The following is a 26469-nucleotide window of genomic DNA, read 5'->3' as shown; positions in this document are numbered from 1 at the left end:
TCTGATTGGCTGCAGGGGGGGAGGGGGGGGGGATCAACGCCTCTGCCCACTCGACACTAACACACATGTCGCGGAGCAGTGAACAAACCAAAGAACACAATGTCAAGAGAAACTGAAAAGATATGTTGTCTATGTAAAATCAACTTGCTAATTAAGGAGCCATTACATGTTCAAGAGTTTTATAAAGCTGCTCAAACGCCAAAGAGAGGCTATAAGTGAACGTTTCAGACACATAGGGCAGGCTCTACAAGGAAGAAGGAGGATGCCCCCCACTCCACGGGCGATGACATCGTTCATCGGCAATTTCACTAGATGGCGATAGGACGATAGGATATGGACAAGATCGCCCAACTCTACTTGTGCGGTGGTGTGTCTGTGTTACTCTGCAGTTACACCTCCAAAACACACATTAAACATGTCTTCATAGAGACAATTTCAAACACAAGTACACAAATTGGCTTCACTACAACTCACAGCATTCACAAACACTTGTGTTAATCCGGACACATTTTCCCCACAAATACAACATGCCAATGTTATTAGCACGAGCCTATGGCATTTTACATTGTATAAATTAGCCTAGCACCTAGCGATCTTCTCATCCTCTCATATTAAACCAGGGACAATGGCAACATTTAACAAGGGTAACAGCACACAATTTGGCTCCATTACAACTCACAAAGTTCACTGACAAAACAACTGTCCTTTACTAAACATGTTTTTTAAACAAATACAACATGCTAACGTTATTAGCACAAGACACTGCTGCCAGGCTTTGAACTTGTACTAAGAGAAACAACCACATCACAACGATCTTGCAGCCCTTCACTGGTTACTTGTGTGTTTTAAAATTTATTTTAAGATTTTACTGCTTGATTTTAAAACCTTGAATAGTCAGGCTCCTGCCGTATCGTGGTGGCAGCACGTAGTTGGTTGAAATTATGTGCTGCCACCACAAAAACAATGCCAATGTAAAGTCAATTAGGATCCTCTCCCGTGGTGGACACACGGATTCCCTGATTCAATTATGTCACATCAACCTAGTTTTCCTCAATGATATCTTTAACATTCCTGTATACACACAAAACACGGAAGTGTTATTAAATATTAAAACGGCAAATATATTCCTCTGTTATAATTTCCCACCAATAATAATAACAATGATAATAACCTGATAGTTCGGCTTTGTTATAGCCTATTCAAATATTCAGTCCCAAAAACGCCGAGAACTTGCTATAATATATGCCTACTTTTTCTTAACATATTTCATCTAGGTGCAGTGTCATTACTAGTTCAGCTTTACTAGACATTTGATATATTCAGTAGATGTATCTTTTTACAACTCTATTTTACAACAAGCCGCAAAAAAGCTACTGTCCCAAAAACGCCATTTTTAGAGTACTATCTAAAATAACTACGATTAGCCAACATCCTTGCTTTATTTCTTAACATAGTTCATCTAGATGCAGTGTAATAACTAGTTCGGCTTTACTAGATATTAGATATATTCAGTAGATCTATCTTTTTAGGATTTTACAGCAAGCCACAAACAAACCTACTGTCCCAAAAACGCCGTTTCTAGCGTATTAGCTAAAATATCGAAAATTAGCCGACATCTTTACTTTTTTTTTTAACATAGTTCATCTAGGTGCAGTGTCATTACTAGTTCAGCTTTACTAGATATTAGATATATTCAGTAGATATATCTTTTTACAACCCTATTTAGAGCCCTAATTTGCAAAACAGAAGAACTACAACTATGTTGCTGATATGTATCAAACTGCATGGCGCAGTCCCAGGGAATTGTAGTTTTTAAAAAATGTAAGTGTTTTTCCCAGATTTGGAAGTTGTGAACACTGAATTGAGAGTACACTGTGGACTTTAAGGGGATGGTAAACACACTTTAAATATCTAATTTCTAAATGGGTGAAAATTTATTTTATCCATATTTTACCCATATCTGACAGCACCCCCAGTTGTTGACTACACTCACATGATAGCTGAGGTCAAGAGCTCTCTATAACAGTTGGTCCCATGTCTGTACCCCCTTTTGCTGCTGAGTTATACGCCCTCAAACATGCACTGAGGTCAAGGTTCAAAGGTGAATGGCTGAAAGCAGGAGCCATGCAGAATCTTCATATTGACATATGTTACTCTTCAGGTTGAGACCTTTCCAATGATGTATTTGGTTTAGCTCTACGACAAAGTTTTGATTTTTTCATTTTTTGGACACAAGCCATGCAAGGTGTAGTTTCAGAGAGCACTTTGAAGGCCCAGTGTATAAAATGAGTTTTGTTTGTTTCTTTGCTTGTATTTTTTTTTATCTTTTTTACTGTAGATAGTTACTAAAATGAGAATGAGTCATCTTCAGATAATACAATACTACTAAAAAGTAAAACCAATAATAACAATAATGAAATAAGCAAAAATAATATTAAAATTATATTGAAATTTTAAAATCTATTTACAGAGTGGAATGGCAGCCTAATAGATAACTTAGATAATATTTATTATTGTTTAGACACTATTTATTATTGCTTAGATACTATTTAGCCTATTATTGTATTTACTTTTAGCATGTTCTACTTTTGAGTAATTTCCTAGAAGTTATGATAAAATAAAAAAAATATTACAGACTATAGAATAGGAGACAACCTCTCCAATGTCTCATGTCAGTTAATTAACACTATTTGTCAGCTTTTTATAATGCCTTTTTTTTTTTTTTTTGGCTGCTGTCTCCAGTTGAGAGTGGTGATTTGCTAAATACATTCTACAATAATAATTAGATTAACATTTGGTTTATAATATTGTTGGCTATATTACGCATTTTAATTAAAAAAACGGAAGAATAAAAGAAATAAACACTGAAATAATTACTGGAAACTTTTTTTTTTTATTGATACTCACACACATTGAACATGCGATTGAATGAATGAATGAATGAATGAATGAATGAACATTGGAAGTGGTTCAGCCACAGTCCCGCTGGCTGGCGCGGTCACATTGAGATTACATTTGTTTTTTATTACTAACAAAATGTTTTTTATTGACCATATGAATGGTTTCATTTTCAAATAAATATTTGGAAACGAAAATATGCTTTGGTGTACTTTTACAGAGTTTTGCAATATGTGTATAGCCTTCCTGTATCAAAATGTATAACTTTCAGCAGTAGTTTGTGTGACAGCTGCCACGGTCGGAGGTATAACCAGCAGGGCAGACGCTGGTTCTGTGGCGCTGGCTTGGGGTCTGCTCTCTCCTGGTGGAGTGGAGGGTGGCCAGGTTGCCGCGGCGGCCGCCTCCCTCCATGTGATGGTGTTTCCTCTCTGGTTCTTCCGTGCTCAGCCTTATTTTTCTCTTCTTATTTATTTATTTATTAGTGGCGTTTGGAATCGGTTACGGCAGACGGATGGCAATCTGAAATGGAATGAAGCCCACAGACGGCAGACAGTAGCTACAAAACAGTAGTGGAATGCGCCCCATCCGCCCACAGCACAATTCTCTTAAAGCTCTACGCTATCAAAAGCTGGCAAAATACATTTATTCTATTTTATGGCCTTGACATTAACCTGCCATATTGTTGAGTTATCAAGGACACTTCCGCGTTTTTGTGTGTATACAGGAATGTTAAAGATATCATTGAGGAAAATGAGGTTGACGTGACGTAATTGAATCAGGGAATCCGTGTGTCCACCACGGGAGAGGATCCTAATTGACTTTACATTGGCATTGTTTTTGTGGTGGCAGCATGTAATTTCAACCCATTACGTGCTGCCACCACGGAATGCGGTGTTAAGAGGTCGTGGTCATTTCACGTATTTCTGTGAGATCAGGTTTAGGCTCTTCTAATGGTTTCAAAATCTCAACTTGTCAGTAAAGGTGACTGAGCTTTTGCTATCCAGGTTCCTCAGCTGTGGAACTCCCTACCTAAAGATATCAGGCAGACAAACTCAACAACCTCCTTTCAATCTTTTCTTTAAACTTAGTTTTACAATTTGGACTTTCCTTAATCTGTATATGTGTGTGTGTACATATACAGTACAGGCCAAAAGTTTGGACACACCTTCTCATTCAATGCGTTTTCTTTATTTTCATGACTATTTACATTGTAGATTCTCACTGAAGGCATCAAAACTATGAATGAACACATGTGGAGTTATGTACTTAACAAAAAAAGGTGAAATAACTGAAAACATGTTTTATATTCTAGTTTCTTCAAAATAGCCACCCTTTGCTCTGATTACTGCTTTGCACACTCTTGGCATTCTCTCCATGAGCTTCAAGAGGTAGTCACCTGAAATGGTTTCCACTTCACAGGTGTGCCTTATCAGGGTTAATTAGTGGAATTTCTTGCTTTATCAATGGGGTTGGGACCATCAGTTGTGTTGTGCTGAAGTCAGGTTAATACACAGCCGACAGCCCTATTGGACAACTGTTAAAATTCATATTATGGCAAGAACCAATCAGCTAACTAAAGAAAAACGAGTGGCCATCATTACTTTAAGAAATGAAGGTCAGTCAGTCCGGAAAATTGCAAAAACTTGAAATGTGTCCCCAAGTGGAGTCACAAAAACCATCAAGCGCTACAAGGAAACTGGCACACATGAGGACCGACCCAGGAAAGGAAGACCAAGAGTCACCTCTGCTTCTGAGGATAAGTTCATCCGAGTCACCAGCCTCAGAAATCGCAAGTTAACAGCAGCTCAGATCAGAGACCAGATGAATGCCACACAGAGTTCTAGCAGCAGACCCATCTCTAGAACAACTGTTAAGAGGAGACTGCGCCAATCAGGCCTTCATGGTCAAATAGCTGCTAGGAAACCACTGCTAAGGAGAGGCAACAAGCAGAAGAAATTTGTTTGGGCCAAGAAACACAAGGAATGGACATTAGACCAGTGGAAATCTGTGCTTTGGTCTGATGAGTCCAAATTTGAGATCGTTGGTTCCAACCGCCGTGTCTTTGTGAGACGCAGAAAAGGTGAACGGATGGATTCCACATGCCTGGTTCCCACTGTGAAGCATGGAGGAGGAGGTGTGATGGTGTGGGGGTGTTTTGCTGGTGACACTGTTGGGGATTTATTCAAAATTGAAGGCACACTGAACCAGCATGGCTACCACAGCATCCTGCAGCGACATGCCATCCCATCCGGTTTGCGTTTAGTTGGACGATCATTTATTTTTCAACAGGACAATGACCCCAAACACACCTCCAGGCTGTGTAAGGGCTATTTGACCAAGAAGGAGAGTGATGGAGTGCTGCGGCAGATGACCTGGCCTCCACAGTCACCGGACCTGAACCCAATCCAGATGGTTTGGGGTGAGCTGGACTGCAGAGTGAAGGCAAAGGGGCCAACAAGTGCTAAACACCTCTGGGAACTCCTTCAAGACTGTTGGAAAACCATTTCAGGTGACTACCTCTTGAAGCTCATGGAGAGAATGCCAAGAGTGTGCAAAGCAGTAATCAGAGCAAAGGGTGGCTATTTTGAAGAAACTAGAATATAAAACATGTTTTCAGTTATTTCACCTTTTTTTGTTAAGTACATAACTCCACATGTGTTCATTCATAGTTTTGATGCCTTCAGTGAGAATCTACAATGTAAATAGTCATGAAAATAAAGAAAACGCATTGAATGAGAAGGTGTGTCCAAACTTTTGGCCTGTACTGTATATATACATATATATATATATATATATATATATATATATATATACACACACACACACACACATACATATACATATATATATATATATATATATATATATATATATACATATATGTAAAAAGCATTATTGTGTTATTTCTGCATATTTGTTCCAGTTATGTGGTTTGCTCTTATTGTTAAAATCACTACGTGATGAAACACATGTGGCTCCATATAGGCAAAGCAAATTTCAAGGTCAGAAAAATACCAAATGGTCTGAGCACTGCTTGTGCTGTTCATTGCGGTGGTATGAAAATAGAGCTCTTTGTTCTTTACAAACACTAGTGTATTTTCTGGTAAAATCTGGCAAAACATTAAATAACAACAGTATTCTCTCCCCACAGGATTCCTTACTGTCAACCTTGAAAAGCTTTTGTGTTGTGGGTTTGTGCAGTTGAACAAATATTTTTGCACCCAGTGTACATGCTAATGGAGAAGCAATAGAGACAACATAAGGTGAACATGGCCGTCTCTTTGGGCATAAAAGAAAAACTGCAGAAAAATATCCAGCCTGCTTCCACAGCCTTGTCCTTGAGTCGCCCTGTAGTCTCAAGCTGCTATCACAAAAGAGCCACAGCTACAAACACAAAAGAGAGAGGCTTGAGATTAGTCTGGCTGTTTGAAAGGAAATTGAACATTGTGTCACAGCGACCAGACAAGAAGAGTTCTTTCTCTCTGTTTTATTCCTTTTTTCCCTCAGGACAGCCAGGTAATCATTGTTTCATGGGCAGTATGAATGCAGATGGGCAGAAGGTCGTCTGAACAGAGGAGCGGCCCGCTCAAGGTCAATGCCAGAGAGCTTGTAAAGACAAAGAAAAGAGCTACCTTGTTTGCACAAATAATGAGTGAGATCTGGAAAAGAAAAAAAAGAAGAAAAGACTCTATTTCATAACTTGTGATCATTTCAGGACATACGTGTCCTTTATGCTACTGTGCACAGAAAGTCAAGATAGTAAGAATCTGTACACTGATTATAGTATGTTTGTATTTTTTCCTATCTTCTTTTTTTTTTCTTTTTTTTCGTATGAAATCCAGGAGGCAGAGGCAGCGAGACCAGGGACTAACTCAAGATCATCCAGCGTCTGTACTGACAAACAACAACAGCGACAAGCAGATATTTATCTCTCTTTTTCCAACCATCAACTCCAAAAACACAATAATAACAGTGAAAGTCTCGTACATGTGTAATAATCTGCTTATCTGTCCAGGGGCAAATGCAGTATCCTATCCTGATCATACGAGACAGGTGGTATTTGATTCACAAGACCTCTGTCTGTATGCCTCTGCTACTAAAGCCACACAAATTGTTGCTAAAGTCCAGATCTGACCAATGATTCACAATGAGACAAAATCACTTTAGAACATTGCAGTGAAAAGTTGCAGTGGTGTGAACTGGCAGGTCTGAGTTCGACTAAATCTGGATGATTGTGTCACCTGCAACTCAGCTGGTCAAATTGCCAGCCGCTGGTTTTAGAACGTAAAGCATGTCACCTGTTTCTACAGCCAAACTGCTTGTAGTGAAGTCTTCTGGTTAAGTCAAAATGACCGCAGACGGCATGTTCGCTTGCTGCAGCAGGTGCTCCGTCCCCGCCGAGCCCTCTGTGTAAAATGTGGAGAAAAGCCTGAAACAATGACAATTCCCAGGGTGTCAAAGTGTGATGCATATTAAAACCCCTTTCTGTTTGATAGGCAAGGCACCCTTTAGTGTCTGTACGTGATGCACAGCCGAAACACATTAGGTGCGGTTACATGATGGCTTTTCATTCAGAATGAAATAAATCTGATTGAAATCATTCGGAATTAAAGTCTTTCCAGGTAGTTTACATGGGAAATATTCATTCCGAATGAGATCAGTTTAATCGCCTTTATACTGGTCTGCACAAGGTTTGGGGCAGGGAAGGATTCTGATTGGATAGGGGGCAGGGCGGATGTTACGTGTACCGGAAGAAAACACTGTAGTCCTCGCTCCAGATAACAAGATGCTTGACGACGCCGTTCTTGGTGCCTTTTTCGGGCTTGTTTTGCTTATATTCTTGAAGCAGCAGTACGACAACAACCTTTTTCTGCTAATACTTCGTTTGTTGAGGAGGAGAAGGGAGGTAGAAGGTCGAAGAAGGAAGATAGAGGACCGTGCTGTGGCAAATGGAAACCGGTGAGTGCAACAAGTCCAACTGCTCTGCTCTATCTCAGCCCATTGCTATGCGCGCTATATATGTAATCGCGCCACAAGGGCAAGGAAACGAGCATGCGCAGAAAGAATGGAATTGCTGGAATCTGGTAGGAGGTGTATACAAGACAGAAAAACTCTTCCATTTGGGTTCTGAAAAGGAATATTCCACCCCTGTGCACCCGATTAGATTTTCTTTCAGGGTGGCTGTTTTCATTCGGGTTGAGGTGTTTACAAGGAGCATTTCTATTCGGGTAGGGCTTCCAACCCAAATGTAAAAGGAATACATGGCTATTGTATTATTGTAACATGTGTTTAATGTTGTGAAGCAGTCATGGTTAGGTTTGGGCAACAAAGCTATTTGATTAGGTTAGAAAAAGATCATTTTTTGGGTTAAAATAACCTACGGAAGGTTATGTTAAACAATAGTGACTTTTGCATTTCACAAGTTACATAATGGTTCGTTAAAACAATGCTTTTAGTTTCACACAGGACATAAACTGTAGTGTCCTGTACGAAAGCCCTGTGTTGGTTTGACCCACACACCCCTCCCTCCCACCCTAACCAGAATTTCTTGCTCTACTACAGTTGCTTTCAGTGTCACGTATTGCAGCAGATGGGTTTACTTTGATATTAGCTGAAAGCCCAGTAAGTCTCATAAAGACTCTGAAGGGTGCCTTTAGTGCCAATATAACAGGCAGAGCATGGCAAAGTGTCAGTATTTGAAGACCTGGGATTGAGAAGGGGCTGGAAGATCTGCTGTGTTATGGTAGTTCTTGCTAAGAAAAAATACACAAGGATGAAGAATGATCAGCCATTAGGACGCCACCGGTGGGAGATGAAGTTGAGGTACACAACAAACAATTTATTAAATACATTTGTGCTTTCAATTCATTATCCATGAGTACAAAATGGGGCGCACATGGCTCAGGAGGTAGAGTGGGTCATCCACTAATCAGAAGATCGGCGGTTCAACCTTCAGCTCCTCTAGTCCGCATGTCGAAGTATCCAAGATAGTATAATAAGATGCTGAACCCCAAGTTGCTCTTGATGACTGTTCCATCAGTGCCTGAATGCATTTAAAACTGAGTAGCAGGTGGCCCCTTGCAAGATAGCCTCAGCCACCAGTGTGTGAATGTGTGTGTGAATGGGTGAAAGTGACCCGTAGTGTAAAAGTGCTTCAAGTGGACAAAAGACTATAAAGGCATTATGTAAGTCCTTTCACCATTTACTGCAATGTTCTTGATATTTTAAAGTGTTTATGGAATGAAGGTGGTAACTTAGCTATGTTAATGTAAGATAAGAAATCAATGATTGTCACTACCTCAATACCAATAGCTTCCTATCACTATTAGTTCAGGTGCTCCCCCAAACCAACTAGTGTAAACGCTATGAACAGTAACTTCAGTCCCTACTTCTACAATAACTTTTTTGGCACTATTTTGAGGGTAGGAATTACTCAGTCATGTACACATATTTGAACAAAAAAAATCACCTGATAATGGGCACATTCAGACATACAGTTATGCTGATGAAAGTCTGAGTCAGAGATTGATTCAAGTGACATCACTTGAGGACATTTACAAGACCTCAAACAGCTCCCTTCATATGTTTTTTGTTTCCACATATGCAGCAGTAGTTATAGTAGTAGTAGTACTCCATATACCTGGAAAGAGATTTTGATATTTAAAATCAGTAAGCCCAACTTTAAGAATTAAATCCAGGTCAGAATGTCAACAACAACTGGTGGTAACAGCAAGTGTGTTGTAATACTACTCGGTCCTAAGCTGATTCATACTACATACTAACATACCACAAAGACTGATGTAGAAGAAGTAGGTTCTGAGTACGTATTCGTAACAGCCTAAAGACTAAAGTCTAATGGTCAGACTGAAAACACCAGAGTTTGAATGAGCTGTTGACGGTTTCTCCCAAAATGCATTTCACAGATGAAATCGAGAAGCTGTTCAAAACTGGAAACAGTTAACATGAATTTTCAGACAGCTCAAACACTGTAAAAAAAAAAAAAACTAAAATACTAAAATGAATAATCAGATATTTGTTAAAACATGTTTCTGTCTCTTTCTCAATTTTAAATGACAGTAAAGTTCTGAAGTTAGAGTTTGATTGACGCTTCACAGCATACTCTAAAGATTAATACTGTATACACTGTACAGTTAATATGTGGTAATTTGTGTATACAGTGCAAGAGTTCTGTTCCAAAGTACACGTGTGTTGACTGTTGGGGCCATCATCAAATGCTCAGCGAAAACAGCTACACTCTACAGCAACCCAGTTGCTAAAAGAAAATGTTGGCATTGCACATTTCTGCAAACCATGTACTGCCACATTTGCACGTCATTGTGACGTGGATACGTAAAACTTAATGTGTCAACAACACTGTGGTTAACGTGTTAAGTTTAGGCATAAATAACACTTGGTTGTGGTCAGGTAAAAGATCATGTTTTGTCTTAAAATACCTGTTTTTTGGGGGGCACAATCCCTGCTGCAAAAGCAGCAATGTCTTGGTAAAAAAAACAACTGTTTTCCGTGCTGCTTTCCTGGTAGGAAACGCAGTGATGTCTCAGCAAAAAGCCGTGGTATTATCCCTGGCAGCGATATGTCACTAAAAAACACCCTTTTTGGTGCCTACAAAGCCGCTAATAAACCACCAAATGCATTTACTGTTGAAGGAAAGACACTGTCAATTTATGGTGTTGTACTGACATTGTGCATTTATTTTGAAAGAGACTGTATGCAAACTGTACATTTCCTGTGAAAACGGAAGTATATTTTGAAAACAGACAATAACAGGCTGAAGTTGACACAGCATTCCAGAATGTCAGTAACCAACACATTCAACATGTCTTGCACGTCACATCTCGACATGTAAAGTCGATGACCAAACGTTAATATGTGACAAGATCGGAATGAGAAAGTGTTGTCAACACAGCTCTTTACAGTGTATGTACTGTAGCTGTATTCTACAACCAAATGGTACACCCATGAGACTTTTTAAACCCTACTGAGCTGTTTTCTGTTCATCTTTAAATGTGTGCAAGTTTGTACTGTTTAACATACAGGATGTGTCAGCTTTCTATTTTTGTCTTCTTGTGTGGGGAAGAGGTCATTTTAAAGTCAAAAAGCTTTTGGTGTGTGCAGAAATGTGATAATTATGTCAGCTTGGTGTGTACATTCACAAAAGTACACTGATATGCAAGATACCCACATTACATATTAAAACAAAATATTGTGTTTTCATTTCTAAGTATTGTAGCTGCATAGACATACAGACAGTATCCCATATATCATGCTAACCTGGGAAAAGGGAAATGGACTGTGATGCATTTGGCTTATAACAAATATGGTATGTTGAAACTACCCCGTATCCTGTGCCCTGAAGCAAGGCACTGAAATCCCCACTCATAGAGCTTCGTGGCAACAGAGAAACCCCCGAAGTGAAAGTGAGAGCTGTATGACTGCAGACCTGTAAAATCTTTCATATGCAAAAACAGTACATATATGTATAGAACTACATCCAGTTCAACATACTCTAGTCACCAGCGGGTTAAAATTCTCATTTTCCTAAGAAACAGAACATCCACTCACTTTATGGGTCCACACTTATCTTGTTTTAACATCCACCTCGCCTATTGCTGTTTCATTATCATCACAATCCCTACACGCCTGTCAGAAAATTGGTTTTATGCAACACGCCTGAATGAGAGGCAAAAATTGACTGTGCCGGCTAAAAAAAAAAAAAAAAAAACCATAGAAAAAGAAACGATGAGCAAGTAAGGTGAATGTGTAAATGAAAAATATTTAGGCACACTGCAGTATACTGTATATATGAACAAAACCAGGATGGAATTTACATTCTCAGGCCTGTTTGTCATTGGAAATGGTGCTGAAGGGAATACATTGCATAGAGAAAATAAAATATGCATTTTTCTCCAGGGAACTGCATGCTGAAATTGGGCTCTAGGATATCAATATGAAGCAGAACTGAGAAACATGCTGATGGTATGATAATACCAGGACTGTTCCACAAAACATACTGGGAATGCTGAGATGATACTGTAAGTATAAGCAGTATTCAAAGTTGTACTGATAATTGTCTTTCCAAATGGATTTCTGTCTCTGGTGGATTCATCATCACCAGACAGACACAGGCAAAATACATTTATGTGTCTAGTTTGCCACCAATTACATTACAGCAATACATTAAATAATACATTTTTACGAAGAATGAATAAAGAACAAATTAGGGACTACCTGATGATTAATAAGTGGTTTATGAGAAACTCAGAATCAAGATCTATAAATTATAAAAAAGTATTAAATATCAGTTATATGAAAAAAGACTTGGAAATGATATGCTAATAAAACAGTATGTAATAATTAGATATCTATGATACCTCTACATATGGAGCACTTTCTTAATCAATTGTTTCAGATTAACTCTGGAAGGCCTGTGTCTTCAACAGGGGGTCTACGACCCCTGAGGGGTCCTCAGGGCTTCTGAAAGGGGGCTGCCAAATTATTGTTTGATCATTTAAGTTTTACTATGTTTTTTGTTTAGTTTTTCTTCTTTCTTTTTTTTTTTTGTTTGTGCAAAAAAAACCTGAATATATCTGAAAATACAGACATACACTACAGTGCACAACATTGATGACAGGCTAACTTTTACGCATGAATTCTTGTGCAAACATGTTAGCTAGCTAATGCTAAATCACTGTTTTGTTAGCTAACAGTTATGTACTGTTGAAATGTATTTGTCAGTTAGCTGTATTATTATTTCAAGTGTAAGGCTATTCTTGTGAGCCACAATGACATCTCCAAATATCTTAAATTGTGTTGAAAATCATATTATGAGGTCAGATCTCATCTTATGATAATCAGATCAAACTAAGATTCAGTATCAGTAGTAATTTAGGTTACAGTCTGCTAAAACAGCATGATTTTCTATTGTGAACATTTGCCAAAAAGCAAACAAAAAAGGTTTAAAAACAGGAACAGGAAGGAGTAGACAGTTTTAAGAGTTACCGACATTCTGTGTGTTTAATCCTCAATAACTTTTGAATAAAAACATTAATTTTCACCAGAGTTGTTGTGTTCTGATGGTATTATTTTTTCCACGACACCATATTAAAGCCTTGTGCTTTAAGAATCTTGCATGAAATGACAGTAGATAGGAAAGCAATAAGCTGAAGTTGCTGCTTGCTAACATGAACGGGATCTGCCCATTGGTCCGACAGCCCATTATTCAACAACCCATTGGTCCGACATCCCATTGTTCCGACCATATTAAACCCATTGTTCCGAAGTCCTGTTGTTCTGAAATCATCATGATGCCCTGTGGTTAAGGTCTGGTTAGGTTTAGGCACAAAAACCACTTGGTTAGGGTTAGGAAAAGATCATGGTGTGGGTTAAAATGAAAAAGGAAGTGGCAAACATATAAGCTGTGAGCCTGCTTCGCCTCAAGCCTTTCCCAGCTGACCCAGAGCCGGTCGCAGCGCACCATCAAGGTAGAAATACGCCCACCGGGAGCCGTTCAGCACCGCAGAGGGCTCCCCACACAACCCGGACCCCAGAGTTAATAACAGGAGATTATGGTGTTTCATTCTCTCCTCTCTATGACACTTGTATCTCGACCAGTAGCCTACTTTTGTTGCATTGCTGATCCTCTATGGTACACAAATACAGTAGGCCTATAGCCTAGTATATTCACATATCGGAACAACGGGACGTCGAACCAATGAGCTGTTGGACTACTGACATGGACCCACATGAACATGGATGTATGGATATATGGTCACAAGTTGTATCTGGAAGAGTCAAGGATCCCATCCTCAGTGTTTCTGAGAGGTTAGCAGAGCTGCCATATCATTCTCTACGTGTCAATAAGATGTTAACATGAGCAATTTTAATCGATTGAACAACTCAGAGCAGAGAGAGAGGAGCCTGCAGGTAGTTTTACTTAAACTGTGCAGTTCACTCCTGACTTCAGACTGCTACAATCTTTGTAACTATCCCTTGAATTCTGTTATTTCTTTTGTACCATAAAGAATTACCTTTCCTCACAGCCCTGTCGCCAGAAGAAAATGTTAGCATTGTAGGTTTCTCCAAATCACTAATACATTACATTTGTGTGTTGCCTTGTAATAATATCAGCATTTCTAAAGTGATGTAATATATAAACTGACTTTGTCATCTGGAGGTGGAGTGAAAGGTGCATGGTGTGTCCCCTAGCTGAGATGCTTGCCAAACTGCAGACCACTGCAGACTGCTGTCAGAGACCAACAAATAACAAAAACAGCTGTGTTTTATCGAGTCATTGCTGTGTTTTTATTAGCTTTGTGGGCACCAAACATGAGTGTTTGGTAACGATCCATCTGTGGTTTTCTATCAGCTTGTTAGGCACCAAACATGAGCATTTTGTAGTGATGGGTCAATGTGTTTCCCTCTACTTTTTGGGCTCCAAATGTAGGTGTTCTGTAGTGATCCATCTGCCAGAGAGTGCCACAGAAAGTTTTTTGTTTTTTTTTTAAACTGATAAATTGCTGCTTTTTCTGCCAAGACTGTGCCCTAACCTGGGCATTTTAAGCCAAAACATGATCTTTTCCTAACTATAACCCAAGTGTTTTTTGTGCCTAAACCTAACTACACGTTAACCACTGCGTTAAGGTATCCACTACGTGATAAGTTACATAACTTACATGTCACATATCCATTGTTTGCAGAAATGTATAATCAATCAATAGATCAATCAATCAATCAATCAATTTTATTTATAAAGCCCAATATCACAAATCACAATTTGCCTCACAGGGCTTTACAGCATATGACATCCCTCTGTCCTTAGGACCCCCACAGTGGATAAGGAAAAACTCCCCCAAAAAAAACCCTTTAACGGGGGGAAAAATTGCAACATTTTCTCTGGCAATTGGGTTGTTCATCATGCCATTAATGATTATCCTGTCTTCACAAACAAATTCTTTTTGGTGCATAAAAAAATCCTCCCTGTTTGCCAAAGCAAGCTTTTGTAAAGGCTGTGGAGGAGGCTAGAGTTTACATTAAGCCGAGTGAAAAGTCAAGGGCAAGAAGGAGACTGTTTACAAAGGTGTGTGTACCTGCACTGTGCTCTGCAAGGTGTACATGTTTATATGCATGTGTGTGTGATTAAGTGCGAGTGTGTGTGTGTGTGTGTGTGTGTGTGTGTGTGTCTTCAAGGGGTGAATCAAAGGCCTTATGTGCAGGGCTGCACAGAGCTGATAGCTGACCCATCAAGCGTGGCCCACCTAAAGCAGAATAAAAAACACCCACATCAGAAAAAGCCCCAGCGGAGAGAATTTCTAAAGTGCAGCGCTGCACTGTGCACATTTAAAAGGCCTACCTCAGCCACAAACACATGCCTCAAATCCTCAGCCAACAATGGGCGCTTACAAAAGGCGGAGCTGAGGGCAAAGAGACCGGGGAGAGGGAGATGGGTTGAACAAACTTGTGTCCTTCACTCTTCAATCTCTAGCCCTTAATGCTCAGGCTGTATGGTTCCTGTCAGCAATATACTTATACCCTATGTTGTCTGGATTCAGGGTGTTCTGTTTGTACCTTTACCTATGGCTGTCCAAATAAGTTTTTGTGTCCTTCAAACTTCTCAAAATTATAATAAACATAACATAATTACAATAAATATATTGATAAATATGTAAAACTGCAAAAAAAAAATAAAAAATTGCAAACTAATTCATAAAAATACATATAACAAAATCATTGTCAGCCAGTATCAGCATCAGGTAGGCTTACTGTCCTGTTGTCAGAAATTAATCTAATACTCCTTAAATTCCTAAAAAGGCTTGTTATTAATATTAGTGTTATTACAGTATTTTAACCTCACAGAACAGGGGAGTTGCTGGCCTACCTCTGCCTCGATCTGTTTGTATGTGTTATTGTGTCACTTTGGGAAATTTAAATAAACCTCAGGACATTCATGTATTTTTGTTGTCAGCCTGCCACAATATCAACTTTGCCTGCCACACACTGATTTTCTATTTTTGGAGCAATGCTCCAAAAAGTAAGTGGACACCATACTGTTTCCTGCAATGTAAAAATACAGGCTGAAAAAACTGAGATCAAACGGAAAAACTAATAAGCTGCAGTGATCAAATAAGAACCACGATTCTGTTACTATCCTATTTCTTGCCTCAAGTGTTTTCAGAAACATATTTTAGCTTACCGTTTAACTGAAATACAATTTAATTTGTTACCAGCTGGCTACCATATTGTTTTTGGATAAGCCAAAACCAACTCACATTATGTCACCCACCAGTGGGAGCATTTATTGTACCAACACTGCATTCTGGTACATATAGGTTTTCTACCTCTTGAGCAAAAGCAAATGCCACACCCTTTTTGTTCCGTATTCTCTCATCATAGCACCAAGTTCAAAAGCATTTGTATCTTTCTCCTGCATAGACAGCCCAGTTTCATGAAAAAAAATCTTTCCAGCAGTTAGATACTTCTTTAACAATGCAGGGTTTTAAATAATTCAAAATATTGATCTTTTCAAATGTTTTGGTGATTTGGTATGCGTTCACAAATTTTTTAGTCCTCAGGGACATGGTACATGTAATTGAGCAACACTGAATGTACTGTAAATATCAATGTGCTTTTGTTACTCCACAGGGAACTTTTTAATATTGGGCCTTAAAATAGCTTTGCCCCAGCTCAGCACAGTCATCACAATAAAATGTTGGCATTGTACATTCCTGCAAACCACTGATACATTACACTTGTATGTTTCAACATTTCTACAGAAACGTAGTACAAATTATATGTGCTGAGTTTCTCTTCATGAGAAAGAGGGGATGGTGGATGGCATGACAACTTGGATGCAAAGCAGCAGACAGCAGCAGACCACTGTTCAAGATCAGTAACAGTGGATATTTTTTAACAAGACTTGGCAACATTTCCAGCCATGTTTGTAACTACTAAAGCGAATATTGTAAGCTAAAACAATTTTCTAACCTTAACCATGAGGTTTTTGTGCCTCACTGTTTTTCCTCCACAAAGCCAGGGATCAATCTGCCTATCTTCCAATTAGAGGACAACCTGCTCTACTTCCTGAGCCACAGCCAGTCAGATACAGCTGGTGATCTCCTCTTTGACCATTTATGGCTATAAGATTCACGAACTACACCTGACCATTCACTGAAGTCATAAGAAAAAATATTAATGTACGAGGAATGTGAGTATGCTGGGTTTATACCATGTCCATGACAAAAACTGGAGAGCATAATCTCCATGTGGTCTTTTCTGGGTTAGAGAGACTGGTTGCCATGGACACAGACACACAGACCGAGTACATCAATGGCAGTACATCAGTACATCATTGTTTATAATGTGGAAAAATGTAGCTACAGAAACCTATGAACCGTTTTTGTCAAGTTTCACAGTAATCCAGGCCTTTGATGCAAGCGGTGTCAAAACTGATTTTATACATCCTAATCATCCCAACAGCACCACGAGACACGAGAGTAGCCTCACGGTGACATCCAGTTAGGGGCTTTCAAAATAAAATAATCTCTGTGCTCCAGTGTGTCAGTTATGAAGTGTAAAGCTCTCACATGACATTGGGGAATACAGTAGTCTACTAACTAGACAAAATATGATGAAATGACTGTAGCAACAGCCCGTGCAGCAGTTGCTAGGTGATAAGGTAAACTTTCATATTAGAAGTACATTTTCACAAAAAGATAGGACAATTTGTGTCTCAAAAATTCTGAACTGTTCTTTTAAGGTCAATATTCACTCTCTTTGAGCTTTAGTCTCTACAAACTCCTGAGGGAAATATCTGTTTTTTTGTAGCTAAATGCTCCACTATGAGTAACTTCCCTGACAGAATGTATTTTTCATTTGAGAGGTGGTGACAGAGAGATTCCTTTTTCTTTATGGTGGTTCTCCTTCTGTCGTATTCATTTGGCTCTGAAAGCCTGCACAGTGGTCTCCATTTTACTTGCATGCATCTAAACTGAAAGCAAGGTTGTTTCCCACTGACCACAGTAAACACCTGCACATTGACGAAGAAGGAAGGACAGCATACAAGTGTGAAAGAGGAGCAGCAGGGTCAGATAACCAAACTTGGAGTAAATCAATTCAACCTGCTGTGAAAGCAGCCCAAACAATATATTTGCTGATGAAATAGAACTGTTCCTAGAAATAAACAAGTAAAGAAATGTACAAGTGTGAAATAATAATTTTGTCATTGTCAACTTCACTGAAATCTACAGGAGCTGCAGCCATGTGCAACTTAAGCAATGAGCTGTTGTAAAGAGTACTATCAGATTCATTCCAGAAACATCCCTTCAGCACAGAACTGATGAAAATGCAGCAGTCGTTTAAGCATATCCAGCTCTTGCCTCACTTGCTTGTTGAAGAAAGCAGAGAACAACCACAATCAGTGTCGCTGCATGTTTTTCACACCATCGCCCAGGTTGGCGGTGGCAGGAACAATCACAGCCAGATGATACAGTCATGACTCCCCCACTGCCAAATTAAGTGCAACTCCATGTTTCTCTGCTCCCCTGGAGAGATGTTAAGTGAGGCTCCACATGGAAATCCTATAATTGAACCTCTCTCAGGTCGTTGCTAGTTTTTCTGAGGACTCCGTCACAGCCAAACAGGAGAGAAAAACCGGGAAGGAGAACACTTGTCACTGATCTCTTTTCTTCCCACACAGGTTCAGATGTAAATGATATTAAATTCTTTTTCAGTTTAAATCCATAATCAAAGGCAAAAAAAGTGCATTATCATATTACAGCAAAAGAATGGAAAAACAAACTATAGTGGCCCAAAGTAAAAACTGCTGTCTGCAAAAAAGGAGAATAGAGACAGTGTGTCAGAAGTGTGAGGGAAAATGTAAATTCTCTGACTACAAAATGCCATCTGATTAAAGATTTTACTGCTTCTAAGTAGAGAAATTATATGTAATTGTTCAAGACTTTTTCATAGAACTCTGATGGCATACCTTCTTGCAAGTTTGCACAATCCATGTGTTGCTTTCAGCTGTTCATTATCAGATCAGTGTCAACCTTCCTGTCTGCTACAGTGTCTTGTTTTTAAGGGAACTGCCCATCGGTCCGACAGCCCATTGGTCCGACCATATTAAACCCATTGTTCCGAAGTCCCATTGTTCCGAAATCATCATGATGCCCTGTGGTTAAGGTCTGGTTAGGTTTAGGCACAAAAACCCCTCGGTTAGGGTCAGGAAAAGATGGGGGTTAAAATGAAAAAGAAAGTGACAAACACATAAGCCGTGAGCCTGCTTCGCCTCAAGCCTTTCCCAGCTGACCCAGAGCCGGTCGTGGCGCACCATCAAGGCAGAAATACGCCCGCTGGGAGCCGTTCAGCACCACAGACCGACGGACTAATGGGATGTTGGACCAATGACATGGACCCATTTTTAATACAACCACTGTAGGTGCCAAATTCAAGCATTTCATATTGTACATATTGTACCTGGCATACATGTAATACTGTGTTGTCGTTATGTTCATTGAGACATCATGCCATGCTACATTTTGTTTACAACAGTAATTATGATATCAAGTTTAACTACATTTTGTTGTTTTTTATTGAGTCACAGCCCAGCTGCCAGAGGACAATGTTGTGACTTCTGGCATCAGACACCAGCAAAAAAAGACGTCTCTTCACGTGGGCACAATACGCAGCTGGTTACAGTTATTAAGTAGTGGCGCTTGGTGGCATCAGGGGGAAACGCGTCAAGACAACAATGAAAGTTAAGGGGGTGGAAGTCCAAGTAGCCTGGGCAGGAGGAGCAGTGAATGGGTCCAACAATGACTGACTTTCATGCACGAGGCAGGTGTTCACATCCTGGGGGACTGTAAAGGCAAACCCCATTATTTTTCTATAAACCCAACCATGTGCGTGTGTTGGCTAAACATAACCATGTGCATTTGTTGTTGAAGAAAACGTAAATTTGCGGTGTTGTACTGATCTATCTATCTATTGTACTGATTCTGTCCGCCAGCACCAGAGGGTTTCTTGAGGCCTACATACACACAGTATATTTGTGCACAGCAATGAGCTGGGAAATGTCTGTATAGCTTACATGACGGACTGTGCACACTAGTACTCTGTAAAGAATATAATCATTCAAAATCAACAAATCTTTACACAAAATTGAAAAACGCTGTTCTCTGAATAAATAAAATAATAAACCAACCAATTTACCCTCCAAACTACAAAGTAGGTTGAACTTCAGCTGCAATAATCAGGCTTAGTGCATTCTGCTCTGCTCTCCTCACTTTATTCTCCAATCCTTTTCTTTTGCTTTCCTATTCTCAAACTGCATGTAATTTTTGTTTAAATTAATTATGATAGAAGCGGCATGGGAGACATGTACATTACTTTAAACTGAGCTTTGGTTTAAAAAGACACGTGGAAGAGCGAAAGCATTTCAGCATTTGTCTCTGCTCACACTGGGCAGTTGGTGAACCTGAATCTGCCAGAGTCAGAGAGAGACGGTGTCATTTTATGCTAGAGTAGCTTACTTGTTGTTAAGCATAATGGTGTTATTGCCTAAATGAGAGTGGCTGTATTGAGATGATTTAATAGTGGCTTAACTTCACATCAGTATCAAACAATGCTGAGGCTTAAGGCAAACACTATTGTTACCTGGCTGTCCATGACGACAGATGAGGGAGACGTGATGCTGCTCTGCAGAGCATTTGATTTGCACACAGCTGCCACAAGAGGTAGGGGCAGGGGCTCGACTTGAAAGCAGTTGTCGGACATACAACACACCCTTAAGCAAGAATTGATGTCAAGGGCTAAATTTAAAAACTAAAATATAAATATAAATAACACGCCTTGCAAAAAGGGCACTTATCTAGACAAAGCACAGAAGGGCAGGTGCTTGAGCACTACCTGGGGTCTATGTGTGCATGTTCCTGGTCAGGCCAACTGGTGGCATATCATAAGACCGCGAATGTGACTTTTGGCATCGGTGTCTGACACCAAAATCCCTCACTAAGTGGCAATGTTTGACAGCTTTGGAGTAAGAACGGGCTGCTGTTGCTAAAAACATCACCTCTAACTGCTTTAATAAATAACAAACCAAGGCAGAAATATGGAGTGTGTCTACTGTATATTTACAGCATGTATCTTTGGAATAGAGCAACAACACCACCAAAATCTGAATTTAATTAGTGTTGTTATAAATAGTTCATCTCACAACGAGACCAAAATAGTGTCTCAGCAGCTTTTCTACCCTGACAAAAATACACTTCTAAGGAAAAATAAGAACTCATTAATGGGACAAGTTTATAATTAAATATTTAAAGTTAATCATAATTGAATGATGACTTATTTCATCATTATCAATCTTATTTATAGATGTTTCTATTTGATGCTGTTGTCGCTGTTCAGATTTGGAATATTTAGCTCAAAGTCTATCTTTTAGCAACACAGGTCATTTCCTGTCCCTATTTGATAGGCTGGTAAAGCTTATCTAAATTGAAGCAATGACAAAGGGAGGAACATGGGAGGTGAAATGAGTAAATGACTGTGTGTGTGTATGAGAGGGAGAGAGAGATGAGCCTGCCACTACAATAGACTTGTTCCAGGGCAGTGGCAGAGGAGTGCAGAGGTTGTTTTATTGAATGCTGTTGTCTATAGAGCTGTTTGACAGCTGTTCATTGAGCCGCTCACTGTCTGAGTGTAAACACTGGAGTCATGAGGGAGAGGCAGAGGCAGCTTTTCTACAGATGAAAGGGAGATTGGCCTGGTTTAGTATTGGCTATGCATCGTGGGAGTTTGAACAGATACAGTACAGGAAACCACCGATGGTCTCTGTAGCAACTGGTGATGTAATAAAGTCCACATAATGTAATACTGTGGCTGGTCAAAATGAGGTCACATTAAGTCATGTATGGCGTGATTATTGGGCCTCATACTGCAACATATTCTGAAATTTCTCTTAGATTTGCTCGTTTTTCTGTTAAAAGAAAAAATAAGAGAAGTCTCCTCCATGTGCACCAAACGTTCTTAACCACCCAAATCTGCTCTGACCCACGTATGCTGAATGATGAATCCCGCTTGATCATAAGACACGTATTAGCAGAGGTAACACTCCCTACACACTATATAAATGCTGGTGTTGTGCTGAGTGCAAAGACTCTGACATTGACCAAGAATTGGAGAGGTGCCACCAAAAGCAGGCTGTAAGAAGAAGACCTTCAGCAGTGGTGAAGTGTTTTCCTGGTATTACAGGAAAATAAATAAAGACAGCAATGGCAAAACATTTGCGAAGGTCTCACTCTGAAGTCATCGAATACCAGCGCTTTGTCAGTGACCTCCAGTGTCAGAAACGGACAAAAAAAAAAGCTGTCCTTTCATGTTGGCATGATGCGTAGCCAGTCGCTGTTATTCTGTTATGGTGCCTGTTAGCATCAAGGGGAAACTCGGCAGGACAAGTTGACACAGCGTCCTAGAATGTCAACAACCAAGGCAACCAGGGTACCTTGTACATTACATGTTGACATAGAAAGTCCATGATCAAACGTCAATATGTGACGAGGTCTGAGAATGGTTTGGTAAATTCTATGTTAGCAGTAGAGTTGGAGAAAGTATTCAGATTCTTTACTTAAGTAAAAGTACTGATACCACACTTTAAAACTATTGTTAATAGTAAAAGCCCTGCATAACAAATGTTATTCAAGTAAAAGTATGGAAGTATAATTGAGAAAATGTATTTAAGTATTAAAAGTAAAAGGATTCATCCAGAAAAGTTTGAATGAATGTAATAAATAAAATTTATTAAACTAATTAATGGGAAAAACAGCAATACTTCATATCTGAGAAGCTGGAACCATTAAATATTTCTTTACATAAAAAATGACTTAAATGTTTATAGAAATAGTTGCCACTTAATTTTCTAATCAATCAACTAATAATCGTTTCAGCTCTGCTTGTATATTTTCATATAGTCTGTGCACCAAAAATCCTCATTTGTAAAGTAAATAATGACCTATCAGATAATTGGAGTGGAGTAAAAAGTACAATACTTATCTCTGAAGTATAGTGGAGTAGAAGTAGAAAGTGGAATGAGATTAAAATACTTCAGTAAAGTAAAAGTACCTCAAATTTGTACTTAAGTACAGTACTTGAGTAGATGTACTTAGTAACATTCCACCACTGGTCAGCAGAGGGATGCACAGTAACTAAAATTACAGTAATCGGGCTCAATAGACCAAGTATAGTCGTATTTCTTTAGCCCACGGTTTATTAATTAACCATTCATTAATAATCATTATCATTATAATTCTAAAATCTAAAAAATAATAATTTCAATTTGACTATATGATATTCATTTTTTTATGTTCTTCAAATTTCAAACTTATTTTTCCTCATGTTGGACAAAAAATTTGACTGTGGAAATGAGATGCTTTGCTCTTGTCTTGGTACGAGTGCTTTCAACCCCTTGTAAAATGTTCTTTTTCCTATGACACGAGCAAAAATAAGAAAACACTGGTGAATCCTAGAAATCAATGGGTAGGAACAAAATAAAAACAAATCCTGGATACAAACAAAAATTAGAGAAAAATTGTTTGCAAATTGTTTCTTGCACATCCCCCATTGTCTCATAAATGTAACCATCTAGCTATGACAAATATCTAAAAATGCAGTGATTTCACTTGTGCAGACTGTGCGTAGGGTGTCTACTGATCTGCTGTAATTTTATTCTTTTGAGTTTGTATACTCCACTCCACCTTCATTCAATCTCAGTCAGACATCCTGTGAAAATTCAAAGTGCATCTGGTTTAGTCTGAACCAGATGCACTTTGAATGCTGTGGATTGGTGTACATCACTCCAAAAGAGGGTATGGCAAAATGAAAGCAAAATGCGAAAGCAGAACTCAAACTAGATGTGAGGAGAGAAGAAAGATGAGGCAAAATGGGGGTCTGCCCATTGGTCCGACAGCCCATTATTCCGACATCCCATTGTTCCGACCATATTAAACTCATTGTTCCGAAGTCCTGTTGTTCTGAAATCATCATGATGCCCTGTGGTTAAGGTCTGGTTAGGTTTAGGCACAAAAACCACTTGGTTAGGGTCAGGAAAAGATCATGGTGTGGGTTAAAATGAAAAAGAAAGTGAGCCGTGAGCCTGCACCGCCTCAAGCCTTTCCCAGCTGACCGAGAGCCAGTTGCAGAGCCACCGGGAGCCATTCAGCACCGCGGAGAGCTCCCCACACAACTCGGACCCCAGAGTTAATAACAAGAGGTTATGGTGTTTCATTCTCTCCTCTCTATGACACTTGTATCTCGACCTGTAGCCTACTTTTGTTGCGTTTGCTGATCCTCTATGGTACACAAATACAGTATAGCCTAGCATAATCACATATCGGAACAACGGGACGTCGGACTAATGGGATGTCAGACCAATGGGCTGTCGGACCAATGACATGGAGCCGGCAAAATGTGCACGAAGCAACATCTCTGTTCCCATCCTACACTGGTACTTTCAAAAACAGGCTTTAATATGCAAATTAAAGTAAAATGTAAATTCTCATACAATATATTAACTGCAGGCAGGAAGGCACAGACAAAAAGGTAAAACACTTTGGAGTGAGGCTGAAATGATCTATTCCATATATCTTCATGTCAAATCAATATAATGTACATTTCTACAGTTCTTATTTAATCAATACAACAACAAAGTCATGTACTCACCACTCTGCTCCAAGAGTTTCTCTTTGAACAGATACACTGTTTCAGTTTACTCTTCGTACTTTAAATAATTCCAGTCAGTTGCTGGGTTTTTTTTGTTTGTTTTTTAATAATCATTATGCTGCTAAAAAATGGAAAACTGCAATTCCTGTACAGTTTACATCCACAGACATCTTCCTCCCATCAGCACAGAAGATAGTAACATCGATACAATCAGCACAGTTTCAAGGTGGACACCAAAGATAAGTGTCACCAATTCAGCATCTGACCAAATGTCTCCCCTTCTGTTTGTGAGTTATGACACTGAATAATAGCCAGAAAAGCATTTTATGCACAATATTATGATGTCACAATGAAGTGGACCTTTGAACTTTGAATATAAAATATTATCACTTCATCTTTATATCCTATTCAACATTTGTGAGTGTGTGTGAAGTCTTGTCCTGATCAGCGTATTCATTCTTAAATTCTGGCCAAAAACATGCACACGTTTGTGCTAGATTTTAAGAAATTCCCTAAAGGTAGCCTTGAGATATCTGTGTCTAGTTTCGCAGACCGGGCAAGGCAGAGGCGCAGTGCACCTGCACTTCGCTAACTGGGTGTGGCCAGGCGGATTTTGCAAGTTTGGCACACCGTGCGCCCTGGCGCAGCTACTCCTCTTTCCCACCTCCGTCCCTCCTACCTGCGCAAGTCGGAAAGAGGGAGGAGAGAAGGCGTGGAGTGAGTTTTACACACATCACACCAATCAAATGAGCCCCTCTCCTCGCCCTTAAATGCGCCGCGCGAAGGCGTAATGAGAGTTTACTCAATTCGCCATGGCAGAAGAGAGCAGCAGCGTCAGACAGCCAAACTTCTCCCAGGAGGAAACTGATGTTTTGGTCCGGGAGGTCCAAGCTCACAGTGTCCGAATATACGGAACTGCGAGCAGACCTCCACGGGCTGATGATGCAAAGGTAGCCTGGGAGGAGGTCACCACAATTGTTGCATTTCTCTCATGCGCGCGCGCTCTCTCTTTCTCTCTCGCAGTCTCACTCTGTTTCTTTTCTTTTGACTTTTCTAAGATGACAGATGCTGAATATTTACTCCCTATCTGATGCTGTGGCTGTTTGTGGTTGGCTGAGAGGGATGTGAACTCATTAGTTTGCAGCTGTGTTAATCAAATCAAGTTGGGTTTCCATTACGCGTGCCAAACGTGCCAAACGGTGCCAATCCCCTTTGATCTGACATCAGATGTGACGGGACAGTCGATATAGAGATACATTTATGTGCTGATTGCAGATAGTTGCATTGAATAGTGTTTTTTGGGTATTTATTGCATCGTTAATGTGCCTGACATTCTGGAAACCTGCCTGTGAGGTTTTGGTGACGTGTGCGCACTGTCCGCCGGTCAGCCAAACTTCCACTTACACCGGCTGCGCTCCGCCTGCGCTGACAGTAGACCTGGTTTCAGCTGACGAGCTTTTAGCGCACCTTCGGTGAAGCCTTTTGGCACGAAACTGTCACTGCGCCAAGCTGGATCTGTCGGCACCTCCCCCTGCTGCACCGCCTCACCCATCTCAAAGCACCTCGGTCTGCCAAACTACCAAACTGAGCGCACCTTGGGTTGTGCTGCTCGAAACTAGCTCTACACGGGGTTCGCCATCCTGCGCCATCCTGCGCCATCCTGCGCCATCCTGCGCCACCCTGCGCCGCACCGGGAATCTAGAGGCCATCATGTTCACAAAAATTAGAGGGATGCAAGGTCACAGTGACCTTGACCTTTGACCACCAAAATCTAATCAGTTCATCATTAGGTCGAAGTGGATTTTTGTTCTAAATTTCAAGTTATTCCCTCAAGGCGCTCTT

The 26469-nt window shown here is 39.9% G+C and overlaps 1 protein-coding gene across 4 annotated transcripts in view; it reads right to left on the bottom strand.

Moving 5' to 3' along the window:
* sez6b (seizure related 6 homolog b) overlaps window positions 1–26469 on the bottom strand; it is a 542199-nt gene that overhangs the window by 250148 nt on the left and 265582 nt on the right. The gene's annotated exons all lie outside the window — the stretch shown is intronic.

The sequence above is a fragment of the Epinephelus lanceolatus genome, chromosome 4 (assembly GCF_041903045.1).
Source record: "Epinephelus lanceolatus isolate andai-2023 chromosome 4, ASM4190304v1, whole genome shotgun sequence".
Taxonomy (NCBI): domain Eukaryota; kingdom Metazoa; phylum Chordata; class Actinopteri; order Perciformes; family Serranidae; genus Epinephelus; species Epinephelus lanceolatus.
This window is presented reverse-complemented; position numbering and strand designations above follow the sequence as displayed.